This window comes from Sander lucioperca, chromosome 1 (genome assembly GCF_008315115.2).
Source record: "Sander lucioperca isolate FBNREF2018 chromosome 1, SLUC_FBN_1.2, whole genome shotgun sequence".
NCBI classification, from domain to species: domain Eukaryota; kingdom Metazoa; phylum Chordata; class Actinopteri; order Perciformes; family Percidae; genus Sander; species Sander lucioperca.
Genome location: NC_050173.1, coordinates 36779792 through 36789073, shown reverse-complemented (window position 1 = coordinate 36789073; position 9282 = coordinate 36779792). Strand labels below are relative to the sequence as shown.

At 40.8% G+C, this 9282-nt stretch overlaps 1 long non-coding RNA gene across 1 annotated transcript; it reads left to right on the top strand.

The window, feature by feature from the left end:
* The first annotated feature begins 430 nt into the window (after positions 1 to 430).
* On the top strand, positions 431 to 9001 carry LOC116064428. The gene is made up of 3 exons (XR_004108520.1): positions 431 to 518; positions 3616 to 3620; positions 8989 to 9001. It is a non-coding gene; the product is annotated as an uncharacterized LOC116064428 (long non-coding RNA).
* The last annotated feature ends 281 nt before the right edge of the window (positions 9002 to 9282 follow it).

The following is a 9282-nucleotide window of genomic DNA, read 5'->3' as shown; positions in this document are numbered from 1 at the left end:
ATAGGACCTCATTTCCAAGTTAGCCAGTGTGTTATTTATCAGTGGAGACCGTTTTCAACACGTTTCATCCAGTCCTTCTAGTTTCAGAGTTCGCTGGTGCTAGGCTAGGGCAAGTCAACGGTATATGCTAGCCTGCCACTAAAAACAGTCTTACCCACTCCACAGTACACCCGAGGCAAATAAATTATAACGCCAGACTATTGATGTAAATGTCTGTGTTGATAGAATAATGTTAGAAATAAAACTACCCTTGCATTGCATTGCAATAGTTATACTTTGTTCCCTGTAGTTGGTAGTAGGCATAGGCTACGGCAGCGGTGGACCGAGGAAGCCGGTTTCCATGACAATTACACAAATTTATTTACCTGCCGCTGTCACTCATTGCTACAGAAACAGAGTACATTGCACAAAGGAATCAACAAGATGTGTATGCATGTAAACTTTCCGAGCTTACATGACTTTTCTTTCAGCAATTACCTAAAGTTAGCGTTTAGCCCAGCCAGGTATCTACCAAGAGTGTAGCTATACCGTTAGCTAACGTTGTCACTCTCCACAATGCATTGCACTGTAACGTTATCTCCACTAACGTTGTCAGTCTCAATCTATCTGTAGCAGCTACGCTAACGTTATGAAAGGGGCTAGCATTATTAGCTAGAGTAGCCTACCAAAAGTTATTACCTGTTCATCAGTAGCTGTTGGTGCATCTGGAAAGACGGATGGAACCACATTCGTTGTCAGTGACTTGTGGTCCTTTAGTTTGCGGGGGTTTTCAAAGTCGTCTGGTCTAAAATGATCACTACACATTCGTCACTTGAGTAGAGTCTCCGCCAGTGTCTTGATGTCCAAGCCAGCAGCAAATTTGTGGAAACTTTGTGGTGCCCATCTGTTTTGTTAATTTTTACAATTTGTAAATACACACTGAATCACCATGTTGCCTAGTTATTCCTTAGTTTCCAATCCAATGCTTCAATACCAATGTAGGCTACTAGGTGTCCCGACTGTAGTACGCTTCTCTGTTTACTTTTCGGCGCTGTACTACTAACCGGAGCAAAGTAAAATTCCGCCACTGCTGAGAAACTAGTCCCTCAAAATGTAATGCAATCATTGAGATGCAAGGATAGTTTTATTTCTAACATTATTCTATCAACACAGACATTTACATCGATAGTCTGGCGTTATAATTTATTTGCCTCGGGTGTACTGTGGAGTGGGTAAGACTGTTTTTAGTGGCAGGCTAGCATATACCGTTGACTTGCCCTAGTCTAGCACCAGCGAACTCCGCAACTGGAAGGACTGGATGAAACGTGTTGAAAACGGTCTCCACTGATAAATAACACACTGGCTAACTTGGAAATGAGGTCCTATGTCCAAAATTCTGAACCACCCCTTTAACCCTAAATAAAATTAGAGCATGTTTGGTATTTTTGCTTAAGGAATGGCAGTAAATTGATTGTTAAAATAGCTTCCTGTTAATCAATTGATCAACTATTCACTACAGCTCTACACAGAAAACTTTAGAAGTGACCAGGAGTACAGTAAATGAGATACTTAGTGTGCAAGACATCTGAAGCCATCTGAAGCCATCATTCTTCTTCCCTGGGTGAGATACGTTTTTGTGACACAGCACGCTTCATCACAAATAAAAGCTGCCAAGCGGCATAATGACACTATAAAGATTCTTCCCCAACACATCCAATTGCTGCTTTGACCTTTGATGTTTTTGACCTACATCATAACTCAGATAATGGCTTTTGACGGAATAGCTCTGGGAATGTGTTGGCAGTTGTTTGTGTGTGCGTGTGCGTGCATTGGGGAGTGGGATGTATAAAAAGGTAAGTTACAGAGTTTGACACCCACTCCATCAGCTCTGTGAATAGTAGAAATGCATCGATCGTTGCAACAACGTTATTGTGTCTTGCAGAGCCCAGCTGGGGAGGAAGATAACAGAGATAAAATAGCTTGTTTCTCATGAGAGCATACTTTTGTCTGTTGCCCTGCCTCTGCCCCAGGCGGTTCATCTGAACAGCTGTGTTTGTGTGTGTGTGTGTGTGTGTGTGTGTGTGTGTGTGTGTGTGTGTGTGCGTGTGCGTGCACATGCTCTGTTTATGTTGGTTAAATGTACGGTAATAGGCAGTCTCTCAGAGGCAATGTTAAAGATAACACTTCCAGCTGGTGTGTGCGTAAGAGATTTCCTCTGTTAAATGTTGTTTTTTTTCCCCCGCTGCAAATAAGCTGATAGCAAGATTAGGCATTACAGTCTGGTATGAAGGGTTTGAAATTTGAAGTTATTACACATGTAAATATACACGCACAGACCACGTCCTATCATCCGTGTTTTGTTGTGCTGCACTGTGAGGACGTAATGGTGCAATATGTTAACAAAAGACAGCTCCAAGGTTAAACGTTTGCATTCCTGTGTGTGCTGCCCCATCACAGTTATGCTGATGAGAGGAGAAGATTCCCTACACTATTAGCCTTTCTTCTATGTAGTCCTTTGGATAATGATGAAGTAGCGCTGAACATGTGCAAGCTGCAGGGGACTAAGAGATTAGAGGAGGTCTTATGTGAACTAATAGACTACAGAGTACCTGAAGGTGGAGCTCGGAGCCGACAATATGCTTTGAGCACTATGCAGCGGTGGCACATAAGAGCCTGTATAAACCTTTGCTCTTTGCTAAAGATAAACGAGAAAAAGTAGATAATGAATGAGCACAGACACATATTTATCCCCCAGCATGACTGGAAATACCTGAACCTCTCCTGCCTGCTCCTCTCTCTTCTTTCTCATCTATTGCCCACCCAAATGTATCTCTCAACCTTTTCCTTGCTTCTATTTTCCTCAACCAAAACCCTCATCTTTCACTTCGCCTTTTCTCTTGCTCTCCCTTCTTCTCTGCCCCATTCCTCTTTGTTCTTTTGTCCGACATGTGTCTCTGTCCCTCTTCTTGTCTCCCTGCTACTCTTCATCTTCACCCTTCCATCTTGAGCTCAGAATGAGTCTCATTTCTCTGCCGGCTCATTGTCAAAGAAGAAAAATGAGAACATGAGACAGTAAGGGGCACAAAGCAGGCTTTTGACAGTAATGGGATTATGAGGTAGGGGATTGAATATTAAAATAACGGAGGGGAAATGCGAAATGTCAAATGGACATCTGAACAGAAGGCAAGCAGCACTTAATCAGAGCTAGAAGTCACTGTGCAGTGAGTGGTGGTGGATGCATGAGAGATGACAGGGAAAACAATAAAGGCTCTCACAGTCTGTTAAGTATTCCATTATGTGCCGTCTTGTGCTGCCTGAATAAAGAGTGAAAGAAAAGGGGAAGGTGGTTAGATAGAATACCGGAGAAAGACATCCCATGGAGGCATCATCCAAGGACAGCTCGCTCATAAAGCTGTTATCTAGCGAGCAGCTCCCTCTCTCTCTCTCTCTCTCTCTCTCTCTCTCTCTCTCTCTCTCTCTCTCTCTCTCTCTCTCTCTCTCTCTCTCTCTCTCTCTCTCACACACACACATACACACACAGTTATACAGCATACATAACATGTGCATGCTTCTCTGTCATGACTGTGATTCAGATTGTCACCAATGCAACCTCCCCACATGCTAAAATTAATCAAGATCAAGTTTTCCGTATGAACATGTACACAAACAGTATGCTATACTGCCTTTTGTGCCTGCGTTTGTGTGTGTGTGTGTGTTGGTGTGATTAGTCAGCAAGGCTTGATCTGGTACAAGCAGGCCTGTTAGTTTAACCTTGTGCCCTGCGTGCATGCCCAGTAGATAATGGGCACTGTCTGCAGGAGCCAGTTAGTATCCTTTGACTTTGCATCTGCCATGTGGTCTGGCCAAGCGTGATGCCAGTTTCTAAAGAGGCAGGCTGATGCGCCTTCAGACAGAGATGCTCACAAATCTCTGAGCTGGCCAAGTCTCAAGTCTCCTAGCTAGACTCCACATATTTTGCATTCAGCATTTTCTTTTGTTTGGGCCTTGTATAAAGTTTTTATAGCCAAAGCTTCTGATAAATGGCACAGCAGCTGCAGGTGCAGTCGACATGTTTGTAGTCCTCTCACACATGTGGCAGTGTGCAGAAGATACCTTACATGTTATGTGTAGGTTATAGATTACACAGGGAGGGGAATAACATTCATGAGACATTTCCTAAAAATAAAGATTGTTCACCAGTCCCGCATCTCGAGTCCGAGTCGAGTTTGAAGTCTTTTGAGGACGAGTCTCAAGTCAAGTCTGAAGTCACTGTGTGTGCGACTTAAGTGCGACTCGAGTCCAAGTCTCAAACTCGAGTTCCCATCTCTGCCTTCAGACTGATTGAATTCCCACTTCAACAACTCTGTTTTGACACATTGAAAGTCGACATGAATGTGTTCGTTGATGTTGTCTCGATTATGGTTGCTTTCCCTTAGTTGCAGTTTTTACAGAATCACACCTTTCAGGGCGGCAGCAGGAGCAGCAGCAGCAGCGAGAGCCTGTTGTTTGATCAAAGGGCCAAGGCTCAAGCTGCTGTCGGGTCCTCGAGTGAGACACTGAATCTCTAATCCCTGAGGGGAATGTCTCTGGCTGACTTTTTGGTTTCTGTGGCTGACTTGTTGGAAAATTTGATCCCTCTTGAATCTCCCTTCGAAATGACAATGTATGTTCTTGTTGTGTGCAGTGGGTTACTTAAAGGGGAAGGGACATCTGTCTTGAGAGGAAAATGTCTTGTGCAATAAGGTCTGGTTGAGGGAAGCACAGTTGAAGCATGGGGGGAATTTATACAATACAATACAATAAGGCTTACCAATGACTCAATATTATGATTTATCAACTTTCAGTGATATTTTATGGTGATTATAGAGTTGCAAAGTAGGCAGAGCTATTTCAGTCCTGTTCATTTTCCATGGACAATGTTACATGACTCACAGTTGGAGCTCTTCTACTGCTTGGATCAGCATGAAACTCTCCTGGTTAAATCTTTAATACAACAGATCACTGTAAGAACTCAAACTAGAAAAATATCTGGTTCTTTGATAAAAAGTCAGGGGTCCAAGTCTGTGTAAATAAAAACATCCATGGTACATTTCAACAATAAACATTTGATTACTGATCTTAAATCTTAAATTAACCTAAAATTCTGTAACATGCCCCACTAACGGCAGGTGAAAGCTAAGAATTCTGCAACTTTGGATTCTGGTTTTTGAGTTTTGGATTAATTCAACAACTAAACTTTGTGAATTCACTACTGCTCTGCTTTGCGCATTTGACTGGCTTCTTCTCTATAGCAATGCCGGCCGTTGCTCATGGGTATAAATATTTAGACATGTCTGCCACTGCAAAATAACAAACAAAGCAGGATTTTTCAGATGCTAAATTGAAATTAAACTGGTGGTTATAACATAAATCAACCAACATCTTTACATTAACCTGGAAGAGTCCTGTGTTACTGAGGGTAACCTTAAAAGAAAAACTTTAAATGGGAATACAGAATGGGGAAAAACAGCAGCTAGCTGGCATTTTACAAAATTTAGCTGTCCAAGTTAATCATTTTAGGATAAATATAATTTAAGCTAACAAAATTAGTTTTAGATAGATAGACAGATATATAGTCTTTATTGTTAACTGGGGAAATTTGTTTGGTACAGGGCCTCAAATATACATACACATACAGAAAACATAGACACCTTCACCCCAAATACCGTATGATGCACAGTTCCTTCCAGTCCGTTCCACTGCCACCCCTTGTGTACAGTATCTACAACATATAGATAACACACACACACACACACACACACACACACACACACACAAACACACATAACAATCACCGCTGGGAAGCTGGCCAAGGATCTGTATCTGCGTCCTGATGCAAGCAGTGTGAAGAAGGGGTAGAGTGGATCATTGGGGTGATGTGCAATTGTCCGCGCTTTGCGTTTGGTGGTTTTGCTGTTGATGTCTGATAGGTTGGGAAGGCCAATTATTTTCGATGCAATATGGGTGACCCGAGTGAGTTTGTTTCTGTTGATGGTATTACCATGTTGAAGAAGCAGGGGGAACAGTAGAGTAGAATGGGTTGGAGTATGCTCTTACCAGGCTTGTGCAAAATTCAGGATTTCAGAATTGGCCTCAATTTGAATTGAACTGACTCCGCCCCACAGGAAGTTGAATTTGAATTTGAATTGGAATGACAGGAAGTGGAATTACATTCATGGCTATTCAAAGAAATTCCACACAGTCACACAACAGAAAGAATGTGTTGAATCTCACATACATTCAATGTTGGGAAGGTTACTTGATGGAGCCACAGACTGGAGCACTGCAGTGCTTGCATATGACTCTGTGGTTTCCAGGTGTTCTTGTTGGAATTGGTTCTTCAAAGTGAACTAGTACAGATGACCTTTTAGGCCTGCTATTATTTTTCATGTCGCTGTTATTACAGGTGTCAAATCTATAAACGTTTGTAATCTGAAGTTGTAAGGGACTTCTGAAACTTAAAAAGTCCAGTGTTGCTCATCACATTGTGTAGAAAAGAAACTTTCAAACAAATGTCCACCTCAAATTGTTTGGCAACCATTTTAAATATTTAGTTAAAGTAAAGCATTCTGGGAAATGGAGTCATGTTCCATCATGTTCCACAAAATTACAATTACAATACATCAAACTTAATTATTTGTTCTGTGACTAGAGCTTTTAACATTCATTGCTGGGGAAAACATGTCCTGTTAATGTAATCTGTACAAGTAGTTCAAACTAATATAATTTATAGAATATGTAATGCAATCATATCTGACATACTATACTGTAAAGCTTCATTGTTAAACACTTCACTTAAATTATGTATATGAATTTCTTTGAATTTTTATTGAATTGCAATTCTGCTTCCTTTAATTCAAATTTGAATTGTAATTCTAGATCCTTTTTTTGATATCAATTCAAATTCAATTCCAATTCAAGAATTGAATTGGAATTTAGGAGTCATTCTCAATTCAATTCTGAATTGTGCACAAGCCTGGCTCTTACTGCTAGCTCTTAGTAGTAGGTGACAGGGGGCAATGGAAAGTGCTTTCAGTTTGCGGATGGCAGAGAGTCTCTGTTGGCAGCATTTATGGATGTCGGTGGTGTGTTGATCAAAACTCAGTTTATTGTCTAGGGTGAGTCCAAGCTATTTGAAGCTCTCATGTTCAGATGGAGGTAGTTGTGGTGATGGTGGTCAAGAGCTGTGTCTAAACATACTATATATACTGTATGTTCAGCAAGGTTGATATCTGGATTGTTGTATGAAAGTTTCTGCATTTGTCATGTTTCTTTACTCGTCCCTTCAGGTTTTTCCTTTAAGTTGTCTATACTGTATATTGATATTGGAAACATTTTCTTGCTGATATTATGATATTGATTTCAACCATCCTTACAATACAACCTACTATTATACTACCTCCATGGATTCAACAGAGCTACGAGCTGGCTGTGCTCTGGTAAACATGGCATATAGGAAAATATCAGAAAGACAGGGAGCACAAAGATTCTGTTTCCCCAGTGAATATCCTGGACAGACATTGCATTGTTGAGGGTAAATGTAAACCAGAAAGTTATCGGCTTTCAGGTCCGTGTTTACTACAAAGTGTCGGCAGAGGTGGCACAGGCGACAAATGGAGTGAAAGAACCACCACACAAATCGTCCACTTAGTTAAAAGTTACAGTCTACAGTAAGCTTAAACCAGTGTTTAAAATACAAGGATGATGTAAAAGTATTCTTAGTATCGATTTTTCATACAAAACTATGTTCAGACTGAAGTGAAGCTTCTTTTGCAAAAATAAAAATTGAATATGACAATGCCTTTGGTATTTCACTGATGAGGCTAATGACATGACTTTGTATTAATCCTCATAAACAGACACATAAACACACACACACACACACACACACACACACACACACACACGCTTCAGTAAGCCTGTGCCGGAGGCTCACGACAGGGCTGCAAAATACTAAAAAGACATTTTCAGTGATTAATACGCTTCTCTTCCAGCCTGTGGGAAACTGACGCCTATACTCAATCATGTCCTGAATCTATTAGAAATTATTGATTTTGTAGGAAAGACAGAGTAAGAGAGAGAAAGACAGAGAGAGATGGTAGAGACGGAGATAGATGAAGTGAAGAAGGAGAGAAACAGACAGCACCAATAAAGTTGTCGCCTCTCATCGGTAATTGGAAAATTTGACGTGAACAAACACGGCAAACTTTTTTTATAACTATTCTTAAACGCACTGACAAGTTTGGGTAGAAGTTTGAGGAATGCAGTGAGTCTTGGCCTCGGGAATGCAACGTCTCTGATGTGATCCTTTATCTTTGATTTCGACTGTGGCCTGTCTGCTGTGGCAGTGACTGATGTGGGAAGACAAGAGCAGAGTGAGGAGAGTCGCTTTTAGGGAAACGCCATAGAACTCAACAGTCCTGCCCCTCCACCGAGAGACCTTAGGTTCCAGAAGTAAATTTCCCATTCATTTCTCCCATTGACGTCTGGAAAAATCTGTATATAAAGAGTTTTAGACTATGCTTTAGGCTAACCAGATGTGATGTGACTCATAAGCATACAACATATCATTTCGAGTGAAAAAACTAACAGAAAATCCAAAAAAAGTCAAAGGTACAAGACTGTGTACATATTTTCATATTATATATATTCTCAGAGCGAAGGAACTACTCATCCCTTAAACCACCGCGCACCACTGAATAATATAGTCGAAGACATAACCGCGAAAGAGCCTCTTGAGCAACTTCCAATCCAATGACAGCCTTGCATACTTTTTCCTCCAAACATAGTGAATGTACAGTTAATAGCAGTTCTTTCAGTAGTAATCATGTAAATAATTGTGTTTTGTATACGTATTGTGTATTGAATTTTAAATGTATCACTGTGTATTTTATATTGTGTGTGTGAAAGTGGTTAACGTTAGCAACATGGTGATATGACTCTGAAAAGCTGGTGATAAGGCTACAGTAGCCTAGCTAAAGTGAACGGATAATGTTAACTAATGTTAACCTCCCTGCAAAACTCACCACAACTCTGTAGGTCTTGTCCCTCATGCTGGCCCTTACTAAACCCACAAGCTGACCCTTGGACACACTACATTCAATAACATGACCCAATTTAAAGTGTTATTCACTCCTTTGGTCACTCTTGTTCTCGTCCTTGAAAAAAGCCATCATGGCAGCCAAGGAGATCATGATTGCACTGATAAGTCTACCGTGCAGAAACGCAACACAGGTTTTATTTATTTTTTTATTAAAGATTGTA